This window comes from Indicator indicator, chromosome 33 (assembly GCF_027791375.1).
Source record: "Indicator indicator isolate 239-I01 chromosome 33, UM_Iind_1.1, whole genome shotgun sequence".
Taxonomy (NCBI): Eukaryota; Metazoa; Chordata; class Aves; order Piciformes; family Indicatoridae; genus Indicator; species Indicator indicator.
In genome coordinates, this window is record NC_072042.1 from 4475372 (window position 1) to 4490023 (window position 14652).

A 14652-nucleotide genomic window follows, 5' to 3' on the forward strand; every position below is an offset into this window, starting at 1 on the left:
CCATCTGCAGAGGTGTTCAGGGTGGTGAGGGAGTTGCATTCTGGTGTCAGAATCCATCTGCCAGAGCTGATAGCAGCCCTGTTCTACACTGCTCACCCTTATCTACAACTTCAAAGTGAAAGAGCTGAGACATTCCCACAGCTGTTCCAGCACTTTCAAAGACCTCTTTCTTCTGGGCTGCCTTTGTGGGGCCCATTCACTGCTGCTTTCTTACATTTGCAAGTCGTGTTAAAGATTCTGAGTGCTTTGGTTTTGGGATGTCACCTCTTTCACTAAAACTATCTGAAATGATCTTTTGCCTGCTGGCTTTTCCTCCCCAGGTTCACTGCAGCTGCTTCCCATCTGAAAGCAGGTGTGCTGCTTCCCCTGTCTTCAGGTTCTGTAGCTCCTGCTTCCTGTGCTGCAGCTGCAAGTCACAGCTGAGAGCTTCCTTTTGGTGTTGAATTCATCTCTCTCGTTTAAATTGATTTTTTTTTTTTTGGTTGTTTTGGGGATTTTTTTCTTTTTTTTTTGGATGCCTGATGCTGAGGTATCTCCTGTTCTGCAATTGAAGTATGACACCCTGCTAATTTGCATTCAATTCTAATTCATTAAGGTTGGAAGAATTGCATTTAGCATGGTTTGCTCAGGCTGTGCAGAAGTGGCATTTATAGTTTTTGACAATGTTCAGGTCTTCCAAGCTGATCTTTGTCACTTGTCTCTAGAAATATGCCAGTGCATGAAAGCCAGGGAAGAAATTTCCATAGAGAGGCTGCTTCAGGAGACATTTAGCTGCTAAGGGTAATGTGAGGAAATTGGTTATTTTCTTGCCCCTTTTATTTTTTTATTTTCAGTTAAAAAGTGCTTCTTGTTGTTTTTTTTATTTGTACCTTGGTGGCTGTTGTCTCTCTGGGCTTCAAAATCCAGAGGTTTTCTGCCCTGAACTGGGAGGTGCTGCCACTACTGGGGCTTGGCACAGATGGATTTTTCCTGTCTCATAAGCTGCTCAACTCCAGCCTGGACTGCAAATCAGTTATTAAATACAGACTCTTAATCTAAATATCTTGCCTCTTAATGTCTCTGATGTCTCTTGTATGCAGAAGATCTAATCAAGCTGCCCAAAGCCCAGATGGGGGAAGGAAGTTGTGGGTTTGGTTTCATATCACTACTCAATACAGACCAGGGAGGGGATTAGGTTGGACATGAGGAACAATTTCTTCCCCCAGAGGGTTGCAAATTGTGGACACATTGCTCAGGGGAATCACCACCCCTGAAGGGATTCAAAAGCCATGGAGATGTGGCGAGGGAGATTTAGTGGTGCCCTGGCACTAGTGGGTTAATGGCTGGACTTGGTGACCTTAAAGGTCTTTTCCAACCAAAACAATTCTGTGATTCTTCATTTTGCTGCTGCTTCCTGGTGGCATTTTGTGTTGTCCTGGCAGGGCATGATCTCTTTAGCTCCTACTGAGTTTGTTTTTGACAGTTTTGGCTGCTTTACAGGAGGGATGTTTTGATTTCTCACAGGGACCTTTCTTGTGGCTGGATTTAGAGATCAGGAAGACTCCAGAGCATCAGTAAACAGCAGAGGCTTAGTAACAGACAAAATGTTGTCAACAGCTGATGTCTGATGGCTGTCTTCCTGGCTACAATAAGCTGAAATGTTCCAAGAATCTGGAAAACTAGAGGTGCTGTGGTGCTGCACTGATGTGGGTTTGTGTAAAGGGTGATCCCTGCCTTGTAGAAATCCAAGAGGATGAAACACAGGCAGCTGCTTCCCTGCTGCTGCAGTGCCTCCCTGATTTCCTAGGTGCCAGTGAACTGTTCACAGCTCCCAATTTTCCTGAGAACCTTGATCAACCTTCTTTAAAATAACCATGTTGGGATTGGTGCCTCCCCCTCCAGAGGACAGCCACAAAGATGATCCAAGGGCTGGAGCACTTCTGCTGTGAGGATAGGTTGAAGGATCTGGGAGATCCTTTAGGTTGGTTGAAGGATCTGGGAGAGGAGAAGACTCCAGGGGGACCTTAGAGCTGCCCTCCAGTGCTTGAAAGGATCCTCCAGGAAAGCTTCAGAGGGACTTTTCATGAGGGTGTCTAGAGGCAGGCCAAAGGGGAATGGTTTGAAGCTGAGGGAGAGCAGGGTTAGACTGGAGCTGAGGAAGAAGTTCTTCAGCATGAGGGTGGTGAGACTCTGGAATAGGCTGCCCAGGGAGGTTGTGGATGCCTCCTCCCTGGAGTTGTTCAAGACCAGGTTGGATGAGGCCTCAAGCAACCAAGTCTAGCTGAGAGGTGTCCCTGCCCATGACAAGGAGGTTAGAATAGAGGATCCCTGAGGTCCCTTCCAACCTGAGCCATTCCATGATTCCCAGATGGAGCATGGAGGAAACACCCCTCACTGAGTACTTCCCTTTATCCCTGCACTCTCTAAATTAATTTTTATGATCATCTTTTAAATGATGGAGCAGTTCAAATGAGCCCTTTTAGTCAGAGTTACCTGCATTAAAGATCTCCCTTTAAAAAAAGAAAAGCATAAAAGTAATTAATTGCTTCAATTATAATAATGTGGCTTAGCTTGTGGCTTTTTTTTTTTCCCCCACTCTCTCTCTCTGTTAGAAAAACCTGGTTTTGATAAGTCAGCTGTTCTTAAAAGGGGGAAAAATAAAAGTGCTTCAGGCTGGAAGCTGGCATGAAGGGATTTTTGCAGTCAGGTTGTTCCCTCTGTAATGTAACAGAATAAATTAGCACCATGGATCCTGCAGCAATGCCCTGTGCTCCAAATGGGGATGGGCAGGGGAGCACCCAGAGGGGATTTTTTTGGGGGGTTAGCCTAGTCACAGATGTTTTGTGTGACTAAATAAATAGCCCTTGGCTTCTGCAAAGCCACGCTGGGATTTCTGGAGACTTAAAGAAAGTGAAAGGGAAGGGAAAATGAAAGGAAAAGTCTTGAGGAGCAGCGGAGGGACCTGGGGTGGTTTGGTTTGGAGAAGAGGAGCCTGAGGGGAGACCTCATTGTTCTCTGCAATTTCCTGAAAGGAGGTGGGAGTGAGGTGGGAGTTGGTCTCTTCTCCCTAGTAGCAGGAAATGAGCTGAAATTGTGCCAAGGGAGGTTTAGGTTGGAGATGAGGAAAAATTTCTTTGCTGCAAGAGTGGTCAGGGACTGGAACAGGCTGCCCAGGGAGGTGGTGGAGTCACCATCCCTGGAGGGGTTCAAGAAACCTGGGGCCATGGCACTTGGGGCCATGGTTTAATGGCCATGGAGGTGTTAGGTTGATGGTCTTAAAAACCTTTTCCAGCCAAAACATTTCTATGATTCTATGAAGGGCGTTTCAAAGAGCAGTGGTGCTCTTAGGTTGATAGTTGGACTTGATCTTAGAGGGCTCCTCCAACTGAAACAATTCTATGATTCTATGACTGAATGCCTGGCTTTGGGTGAGTGGATGAGGACCTGGAGTAGTGCTGGAAGGATGACCAAGCACTTGCTCCAAGCCTGTCTCCCTTCACAGAATCATTCAGCTTCTACCTACTGCCCCTTGTCCCATCACGCAGTACTCCAAGTGGGTTCCTAGGAGAGCAGAGCAGAAGGGGAGAATAACCTTCCTCATCTTGCAGGTTAGAAGATGTCAGCTTACAGAGTTAGTGGCTTGTTAGGCTCTTCCAAGCAGTCCTCTTGAACTCAAGTTTAATCCAGTCAAGTGAGAGTGTCTTTAGCAGGCTGCAGGCTCTGCCATGGCTGCACCAAGCCTCGGCTGCTATAAGCAATGTGAAGCTTGGAAGAGGTTGTTAATGGCCCTTCATGGATTGAAGGAGTAGAAAGTTCATCTAAACTGTGGATAATTCTGGTCATTTCCTTGCAAATGTGGCTGCTGTGCAGCTGTAATTGCTGCACCAAGCAGCAATGCTAATCAGCTGGTACCATCCATCACTGTGCTCAGCAGAGAGCTGCGAGGTTCCTCTGCAAGGCCACTGGATCCATCAGCTCCTCAGATGCCTTGGCTTGATTTACCATTGAACCTCTGCAGGGGAGATGCTTGAGTCCTCATAGAACAGGTGGGACTTCACAAAATGACAGACTGGCTGCAGCCCAGGATGCTGTCGGCCTGCTTGCTGCAAGGTGACATTGCTGGCTTGTGCTCACATTGTCCACCAGGACCCTCAAGTCTTTCTCTGCCAAGCTGCTTTCAGGCCAGCGAGCCCCAGCCTGGATGGGCAATTGGAGTTACTCCTCCCCTGGGGCAGGACTTGGTGCTCCCCTGTGAACTTAGAATAGAATCAGGGAATGCACTGGGTTGGGAGGGACCTCCAAAGGTCATGTAGTGCAACCCCCTCTGCAGTAAGCAGGAACATGCCCAAACAGATCAGGTTGCTCAGAGCCCCATCAAGCCTGACCTTGAATGCCTCCAGGCATGGGGCCTCTACCAACTCTCTTGGTAACCTGTAGCAGTGTTCCACCACCCTCAAAGTAAAGAATTTCTTTCTAAGCTCCAGTCTAAACCTCAGCTTGAAACCATTCCCCCTTGTCCTGGTGCTAGACACCCTTATGGAATGTCCCTCTGCATCCCTGGAGGTGTTCAAAAAAAGATTGGATGTGGCACTTGGAGCCATGGTTTAGTTGGTCAGATGGTGTTAGGTGACTTGATGATCTCTGAGGTCTTTTCCAACCTGGATGCTTCTGTGGTTCTTGTAGGACCCCTTCAGCTATTGGAAAGCATCTCTAAGGTGTCCCCCACCCCCCCCCCCCCCCCCCCCAGAGCCTTCTCTTTAATTAATGAAGCTATGAACAGTGCTGGCCCCACATTTCCTATCGGATGAAGGTCATGGGCCTTGCTTTGGGTTTTTTTTTTGTATTTTTAATCGACAGAAAGTGAACTCAGTGTCTGCTGCCTTTCTCTGAGTGCTGTCACAGTCTGTTGAGCTCCAGCCTGACTCCTGTGTCTCAGGATTTCTGATCCAATCAAACACTTGGAAGTGCAGAAGGCCAGGCGAGCGAGGAGCAATCTGCTCCGGTGACACAGTTCACGTCAGGCGAGGAGGCTGAGCGGAAGAGATGCAGATTGATCTCCTCTGAGAATCTGGAAGAGAAACTGTTAGAGCAGTGAAGAGCACACAGAAGGCAAGTTTCAAAAGTAAGGAAAAAAAAACCAAACCACCCAAGCCCTAAAATACTCAAGTCAAACTCACTGGCAGGGCTTTCAAGCAGCTTCTGCAGTGGGAAGAGTTCACATTGCGGTCAGGTAGTGACAGGACTGGGGGGAATGGAATAAAGCTGGAAGTGGGGAGATTCAGGCTGGATGTGAGGAAGAAGTTCTTCCCCATGAGAGTGGTGAGAGCCTGGAATGGGTTGTCCAGGGAGGTGGTTGAGGCCCCATCCCTGGATGTGTTTGCAGCCAGGCTGGATGAGGCTCTGGCCAGCCTGCTGTAGTGTGAGGTGTCCCTGGGCATGGCAGGGGGGTTGGAACTGGATGATCCTTGTGGTCCCTTCCAACCCTGACTGATTCTATGATTCTAAGGTCATCTGCACAGACTTCTGAAAAGGGAAACTTTGCCCTTGTGCAGTTCTTGTTCTGCTGTCTTGGCAGCTTGCTGTGGCTGCTCAGGTGGGACAGAGCTCTTCATCTTCCCATGGAAGCACTCTGAGTAATGCTCTCTGCATTGGTCACTGGAGGGAAGAGACTGGCACAAGGTCCTGCAGCAAACCTGTGGCTCAGGTGGGAGTTGTGCCACAGCCTGCTGCCATCTGATAGAGAGGCTCTGGGGGGCAGAGAGGGAGGATCAATGCTTGTAATGTCTTAGCTGGGTCAGGGATGTTCTTGTGTGACCTTCTCCAGGTGAACCTGGCTTGGCAGGGGAGGTTGGACTCTCCAGGGGTCACTTCCAGCCCCCACCATTCTGTGCTTCTGATGCAAGGCTGGGTTCCATTCAGCATCAGGATGAAGTCAGGTGGTGAACTCTGCATTGTTTTCTCAATGATTGAGGTCATCCTGGGGTTCCCCCTACCTTGAAGTCTCAACCTTGTGTGGTCTTCTCTTAATGCATGTGGAGTAGCATCCTCTGTACTGGTGGTGTTCATGTGAAAGTGCTTAGAGGAGGAATTAACATCTTCACCTTCCTGATCCAGCTACCTGAGTGAATGAATCAGCAGCAACAAACAGTTCTGAGATCCTCATCTACTTGGAGATGTCCCTGCTCACTGCAGGGATGTTGAACAAGATGACCTTCAAGGGTCCCTTTCCAAACTGATGCATTCTGTGATGCTAAGGCATTTTACCATCCCTGACTCAGTTCTGCTTTACACACAACCAGTGGGACTCTGCAGCTGATGATTAATTTCCAGTTGCTGTTGAACAAGCTCTCCAGTGTCTGGTAGATTCACATGTAGGTGTTTATGTACTGACCCATGGAATGGTTTGGCTTGGAAGGGACCTTAGAGAACATCTACCCCAAGATCCCTCCCTCAACTAGACTCAGCTGCTCAAGGTCTCATCCAGCCTGGCCTGGAACACCCCCAGGCAGGAGGCATCCACAGCCTCCCTGGGCAACCTGTTCCAGAGTCTCACCACCCTCATGCTGAAGAACTTCTTCCTCAGCTCTAGTCTAACCCTGCTCTGCCTCAGCTTCAAACCATTCCCCCTTGGCCTGTCTCTAGACACCCTCAGGAAAAGTCCCTCTGCAGCTTTCCTGGAGGATCCTTTCAAGTATTGGAGGGCAACTCTCAGGTCCCCCTGGAGTCTTCTCCTCTCCAGGCTGAACCCCCCAGATCCCTCAGCCTGTCCTCACAGCAGAAGTGCTCCAGCCCTTGGATCATCTTTGTGGCATCACTCCAACATCTCTGTGTCCTTCTCATGCTGGGGACACCAGACCTGGAGGCAGTCTTTGAGGTGGGGTCTCAGCAGAGCAGAGCCAAGGGGCAGAATCCCCTCTCTTGCCCTGCTGCCCACACTCCTCTTGATGCAGCCCAGGACACTGTTTCCCTCCTGGGCTGCAGGAGTGCATTAATCAAATTCTTAATGAACACAAATATTTCTGTGATTAATTAATGAACATAAAGAGATTCCTGTGAGTCCTCTTTTTGTTCTTTGCTGTTCTAGGAAGCAGAGAAGGGATTTTTTGGTGTTTTTTTTTTTTTTTTGTGTGTTTTGTTTTGGTTTGTTTTTTTCCCAGTGGGACTGATAGAAAATCATGGTTTGGGCAACCAAGCAAGTTGATTGGATAGGGCTGGGTGATAGGTTGGACTGGTTGGAGGTCTCTTCCAACCTGCTTGATTCTCTGATTGATTCTATGACACTGAGCTGTAACTGGTGGTTGTGGTCTCCTACATGGTAGTCTGCTGCAATTTCTGTATTTCCTGTAGCAAACAAATGATTGTTTTTAACCAGATGGTGCATCCTGGTATCCTCTGCTAGATTATGCAGAGTGTCACCACCCCCCCAGAGAACTCCTGCTCTCCTCTGTCTGCCTGCTGTGAGATACCTGCTGTGGCTTTACAGTTGGGGGTTGGGAAGAGCAATATTAATTTTATCCTTCTAAAGGATGAATCCTGGGAAAGGGTGAATTTGGGTCTGTCAAAGTGCTGCTCTAATTTCACTTCTAATCACTTAGCACCTGCTTTTTTTTTTTTTTCCTTCCCTTTTTTGGTGACTGTTTTCCAATAAAAGAAACAGATGGGTTTGCAGTTTGCTGCGAGTGGCAATCTTTTGAAGACCTGTTTCATTATCTTCCCTCAGATTTGGAGTGGAGATGACCTCTCACCAAGAACTGCAAGGTCAATAGGCATCATCTGTGATGATCAGAGGGTTGGATCACCCTCTGCTATGAGGACAGGCTGAAAGAATTTCAGTAGGAGGCTCCAGGGGAGACCTTAGAGCTGCATTTCAGTACCTGAAGGGCACCTACAGGAAGGCTGGGGTGGGACTGTTCAGAAGGGTCTGTGGTGGCAGGATGAGAGACAATGGTTTGAAACTGGAGCAGTGGAGATTTAGGTTGGACATCAGGAGGAGGTTCTGCCCAGTGAGAGTGGTGGAATAGTGGAACAGGTTGTGCAGGGAGGTGGTTGAGGCCACATCGTTGGAGACACTGCAGATCAGACTTGATGTGGCTGTGAGCAACTTGCTCCAGTTGGAAGTGTCCCTGCTGGCTGCAGGGGGGTTGGACAAGATGCCCTGGGAGGGTGCCTTCCAACCTGCTGCAATCTGTGAGTCTGAAGCAGGGAGCTGTCACAGCTGTAGCAGCAGGGCTGTGCCAGCCAGGGCGCCGCTGCCTGTGCCTTGCAGCAGCGTGAGGATGAGTTTGTTACTGCAGTGATTTGTGAGCTAAATCAAAGTTAACAAGGGTGGCAGGATGCACTGCCTCTCAGATCTGCACAGATGGGGATGTGCTCTCTCATCCTCGATCTGTGCTTTGCTGCAAGATGGACTTAAAAGCAGCAAGCTGTTGCTCGCTGCACCGCGGTCCTGGTAGCTTCTGAGCTTGTGCTAACTTGTGTGTGTGTGTGGTCAGGTTACAGTCCAGCTGTGAACAAAGGCAGGTTATTGATCCCTTAAAACAAAGAGGTCCTTGGCCAGCAGGTTAATGAGCAAAGAAGGCTTCCAGGGCTCTGATTTCTCTGGGAGGTGAAGTTGTAACATCTCAATTAACTCACGACAGGACCCTTCCTGCAAAGTCTGAAAGCCATCAAGAATTAATCTGCTCCTGGTTCAGGACAATTTTGAGGAGGTCTTTGCGAGGTTCTCTTGATTCAACCTGCCATGGATTGTTCTCAAAAGCCCTTTTGGGTGGCCATGAGCTGCTTGAGCAAGAAGAGGAGAGCAGAGGACCTCCTTCTGATGGAAAGTGCCCAGGCTGAGGCTTGCTGCTGCTTGCTGTTGGGCTGAGGGAGGGTTTAGTTTTACCACCCTCTGGGGACAGAAGTGCAGCCACCACTTAGTAACTGTGCTGTAGTTGGTGTGGGGGTTTGCTGGGATCATTTAATCTAACCAGAGAATGATAAGGGTTGGAAGGAACCTCTGGAGATCATCTAGTTCAAGCCCAGAGCAGATTCACCTAGAGAATATTCTCCTTTTATTGCCCTTTTAATATTCCCTTTAACTCTCTGAAATGTGAATAAGATTAAATAACTTATGAAACGTGCTGAGAGCTGCCCAGCCTTCAGTGGTGCTGTACTAAGTTTCCCACAAAACAATCCTCCAAAAAGTGCTTTCAAAGGCTCAACTCCTCACTGCAACCTTTAGAAGGAATTGGAGTGATGTTTTGAAGGGGGTTCACAGATTCACAGACTGCATCAGGGTGGAAGGGACCCTCAAAGGGAATCTTATTCAGACCTCTACAGTTCAGCAGGGACACCTCCAACTAGATGAGGCTGCTCAGGGCCACAGATGAGTCTGACCATGGAATCCTAGAATCAGTCAGGGTTGGAAGGGACCACAAGGATCAGCCAGTTCCAACCCCCCTGCCATGCCCAGGGACACCTCACACTACAGCAGGCTGCCCAGAGCCTCATCCAGCCTGGCTGCAAACACCTCCAGGGATGGAGCCTCAACCACCTCCCTGGACAACCCATTCCAGGCTCTCACCACTCTCATGGGGAAGAACTTCTTTCTCACATCCAGTCTGAATCTCCCCACTTCCAGCTTTATTCCATTCCCCCTGGTCCTATCACTCCCTGATAGCCTAAAATGTCCCTCCCCAGCTTTCTTGTAGCCCCCTTCAGATACTGGAAGGCCACAAGAAGGTCACCTCAGAGCCTTTTCTTCTCCAGAATGAACAGCCCCAACTCTTTCAGTCTCTCCTCATAGGAGAGGTGCTCCAGCCCTCTGCTCATCCCCATGGCCCTTCTCTGGACACCTTCCAGCATGTCCAGATCCCTCTTGTAACAGGGGCTCCAGAACTGGACACAATACTCCAGGTGTGGAGTAGAAGGGGAAAATCACCTCCCTTGCCCTGCTGGCCACACTTCTCTTGATGCAGCCCAGGATCTTGAAAGTCTGCAGGGATGGGGCCTCAGCCACACCCTTGGGCAACCTGTTCCAGCATCTCACCACCCTCATTGTGCAGAACTTCCTCCTGATGTCCAACCTAAATCTGCCCTGCTGCAGTTTCAAAACATTGATCCTTGTCCTATCCCCACAGGCTCTTCTAAACAGCCCCTCCCCAGCCTTCCTTTATTTTGCTTTCAGTCCCAACCTGTGTTGCACAACCAATTTGTCTTTCAGGTGCTGTGAGCATGGCTTCTGGTGGCTGTTACACAGCAGATGAGACTGGTGTGCAGGAGCATTGCTAAGAGAACATCTATTAAACTAATCTGCTATTCAGAAATCCTCCACTGCTTCCACTACTGCTGCTCTAACAGGAGAGCTTTTGGGCTACAGCTTCTATGTGGAGAGAAGAAAATTGCTTGGCATAAAGAGAGTGGAAGCTAAATGGGGAGGTAGAGTTGAAGTGCCTTTGTTCCCATTTAATAAGCAGAAGAGGGAATATCTGCAGAGACAGGCTTCTCTTGGTGTCAATAGGAGTGTGAGTGGAGAAGCCACATCTCCTTACTGATACCTTCTGCTTTGGTGCTCAGATTGAAATCTTTTTTTTTTTTTTTTTTTTTTCCCAGGATGTGAAGTGAGGAGTGCAGGAAATTGTAGTTTTGAGGTTGGTTGGTTGGTTTGTTTATCCACATTGTGAAGTCTAACCCCAGAGTGCAGTATGCCTGTGAGCCATCATGTGGAATGAAGCTGGAAGAGGGGAGATTGAGACTGGAGATGAGGAAGAAATTCTTCAGAGTGAGGCTGGGGAGACACTGGAACAGGTTGCCCAGGGAGGTTGTGGATGCCCGCTCCCGGGAGGTGTTCAAGACCAGGTTGGATGAGACCTTGAGCACCAGGGAGGTGTCCCTGCCCATGGCAGAGAGGTTTGGTGATCTCTGGATGAGGCTCTGGCCAGCCTGCTGTAGTGTGAGGTGTCCCTGGGCATGGCAGGGGGGTTGGAACTGGCTGAGCCTTGTGGTCCCTTCCAACCCTGACTGATTCTAGGATTCAAGGTCCCTTCCAACATAAACCATTCTATGACTCAGTGATCTTGGAGGTCTCTTCCAACCCAAACAGTCCTAGGATCCCCTGATGCTTTGTCATTAATGCCTAACCCCAGCATTGATTTCCCCACACCATCAGTGTTGCAAGCAGATACAGATGAAAACCTACCAGCTTCAAGTGTGCTGTTTCCCAGACTCTATTTCCTCTCAGTAAAAGATCTCCCCCTGCAGATGCCTGGAATTTTACACATCTTCAGAGCTGGCAGAGTTGCCCTTCAGCCTCTCAGCTGGCATTTCAGTTGAAGGGCCTGGAGTAGGACACTGCCACACAGGGAGTTCAGTGGAGTGTGTGTTTGCAAAGAAGTGGATGCTTTGAGGCATGGCTGCAGGTATTGGAAGACATTCCTCACGAGCAGAGCAGCCTGTGATGTGCTAAATGGAGTGGAACCCCTGTGCCAACTTCAGCCAGTGTGGTTTTGCCCTGATGCCAGTTGTTTATGAAGTGTGCAAGTTGAGGGATGGAAGGCAGAAAGATTCTCTTGAAGGTATAATTAGATGGATAATATCTTGGGATTTTTTGATGCCTTTTTTTCTTTTTTTTTTTTCTTTTTTTTTTTTTTTTTTTTTTAACCACTTCATGTTTGTAATGTGCCAGAAATAGCTCTACAGTCTGCTGTGGCCATCACTGCTGCAGCTGGGAATAGATTTTAATTGATGGGTGCTGTCAAGCTGTTAGTGGTGGTGCAGGCACGAGAACCATTAAAGGGAGATTTCTTGTCTCTGCTCGCTTAAACACTCTGCTACCAACTCCTAGCAGAGCAGGATTTTTTATTTTTTTTTTACTTAACATTGGTAGCATTTTTATCCAGAGCTTACTAGGGCCATATCCTGGGTTTTGAAGTTTCCCAGGAGCAAGAGCTGCTGACCACTGGCTTCAACTCCGGGTAGTTGGTGCCAACACTGTCACAAAATCCAGCGTGGGGAATAAGGGACAAGGACATGTTTGGAGGCAGGTTTGCTTGTGACTCACAGAATCCCAGAATGCCAGGTTGGAAGGGACCCCAAGGATCATCTGGTCCAAGCTTTCTAGCTAATAGTTAGATTGAGCTGGCACAGCACCCTGTCAAGCTCAGCCTTAAAGCTGCCCAATGCAGGGGACACCCTGGGAGATGATTCCAATCCCTGACTGTTCTCATGGTGACAGATTTTTCTTCTGGAATCCAGTTGGAATTTCCCCAGGAGTATCTTGTGCTCTTTGAGCTGCAGTGTTTCCCTTGGTGTGCACAGAGGGTAGGAAGGTGCCATTTAGCCATGGTGCTCTGTGTTATGCTGAGGCCATGCCCCACGGGCAACGTGGAAGTGCTTTGGAGTCTTTTACTTCCACTGGGAAGAGACAGCAGCAGCTTCACACACAAGGCAACGTTTGAGACCAGTGCAGACTCTGCACAGAGGGCACTAGGAGCCAGAAAACCTCACACCCAAGCAGTGCTTGCTGCTTATTCCTCTTTTAGCTGCTACCTAGCATGGGCCAGCAGCTTTTCTGGGTCACAGCCTTTGGCTTCTGGAGCAAATTTAGACTTCCCTTTGATTGAGCCTAAGGAACAAAGCTGAGACAGCTGCTTAAAGACAAGGAATAGGCACTGCACCTTGTGTGGACACAGGCTCTGGCTCTTCCTTTAGGAACCTCTAGAAAGGCTGCAATCAAGAGGAGAAACATCTCTGATTCTAATTCTGGGTCCATCATCCCTTCAGTGGGCTCAGGTCCCTGTGCTGGTTTAGGGTCTGGCTTTGTGCACCTCCCCAAGGCTTTGCTCTCTCTCAGCTGCAGTTGGCTGACCTCTGGGTGGGAACTGCCACCCCTTCCAAACTCTACTGCTGTTTAGAGGGTCAGAAAGTAAAACCCAACCCAACTGTATTGAAGGTTGGAAACTAAACCCCAACGAAGCTCGTTTGCACTGGGATGTTTAGATCAGTGGTGTAGGGCCACCCACACTTTTTAAGGGTCTATATTGCTCTGTATTTTATGGCATTCTAGTCTAACATCCAATATTAAAGCAGAGCAGGGGGTTCAGAGCTCAAGCTGATCACTCACTGGTGAGGAGCAGCAGCAGATACAGGTCAGCAGCATGCTCTGCCCTACCTACCCTGTCACCTCACAGGCACATATGGTGTGTGCTGTGGACAGGACCCACAGGCCAAGCAGGTCACCAGCTAAAGAGCCCTGGCAGTGGTGGAGGACCTTGTGTTCCCCCCAGGCCAGCCTGTCAGGCTCCAGAACCTGCTGAGTAAGAGGGCCAGAATTCCTCCTTTGCAGAAGGAGGGTGTTTGAACTCCTGATTTGGGACAGAGGGAGAGGACCAGAATTCCTCCTTTGCAGAAGGAGTGTGTTTGAATTCCTGATTTGGGACAGAGGGGAGAGGCAAGAGAAGACTCATTGTTATTTTCTTTATGGATAAGCAGGAAAGATCAATCTCTGGGCTGCAGAAGCCTTCCTGGTACCATCAGCATGGAGTTGGTGACATCAGTTCTGCATTCTTGCTCTGTCTGGAAACACTGCTGAGAGTCTGGGCTGTGCAGTTCTGCTGCTGAGCTTCTGGGCTGCACTGGAAGTTCACCAGGAGAGGAAAGGGCAGAGGGCACAGACTCCTCAGCAGAGCAGCCCAGCAGGGATTCTAATTCCTCCTCCTCCTCCTGGCAGCCTTCTCTTTGTACATTTCTTTGTCTTGCTCCGACTGGCTGTGCCACATCTTCCCTAGAGCCTTGGCGGTGCTCACCGCGTCCCAGCTGGGATTTTCCTGCCGGACCTCCGGCCGATGCTCTTCCATGAAGAGGAAGAACGCAGGCAGCTTCGCTTCTCTGAAGCTAACTCTCTTCCTCTGCTGCCTCCCCCTCCTCCTCGTGCCCCTTCTCCTCCTCTTTGTGTGCCTTTGGACCCCTCCATACCTCCTCCTGGACGAGGTTTTCCGTGCCCCTGAGCGCCTCCCTGGCATCCTCCTGGCCTTGGCCATGTTGACGGAGATGGTGACCAGCAGAGGAGGTTTGTGTGTGCTTCTGTGGAGCCCACAGGCAGGCTGGACCATTAATCTGAGTGGGGAGCTGGGCTGTTCTTGCTCCCTTCTGAGGTTAGTTTTCCAGCATGATGGGGAGGAGGAGGAAGAGGAGGAGGCTCTGCTAATGGCAGTCTGACTGCTGGGGTGCTCGGAGACGGGCGGTGGTGATGACCTTGGCATTATGACACAAAACCCTTGGAGCCACTGGGGTAGGGTGAGGTCTGCTCCCAGTAACACTATTGGCTGAAGGTGTTAGAGAGTCACAGAAGGATAGGAGTTGGAAGGGACCTCTGGACATCATCTAATCCCTCCTTCTGTCAGAGTCACCCACAGCAGGGAGCTCTGGACATCATCTAATCCTCCCCCTGCCAGAGTAGGGTCACCCACAGCAGGGACCTCTGGACATCATCCATTCCCTCCCCCTGCCAGAGTAGGGTCACCCACAGCAGAGACCTCTAGACATCATCCATTCCCTCCCCCTGTCAGGGTAGGGTCACCCACAGCAGGGACCTCTGGAGATCATCCATTCCCTCCCCCTGCCAGAGTAGGGTCACCCACAGCAGTTTGCTCAGGATGGTGTCTGGGTGGGTTTTGGATGACTCCAGAGGAGAAG

General features: G+C 49.5%; 1 protein-coding gene across 1 annotated transcript in view; it reads left to right on the top strand.

Annotated features, from left to right (window-relative positions):
- The window catches only part of CSMD2 (CUB and Sushi multiple domains 2), a 352515-nt gene that overhangs the window by 127309 nt on the left and 210554 nt on the right, over positions 1 to 14652 (top strand). The window lies entirely within an intron of this gene.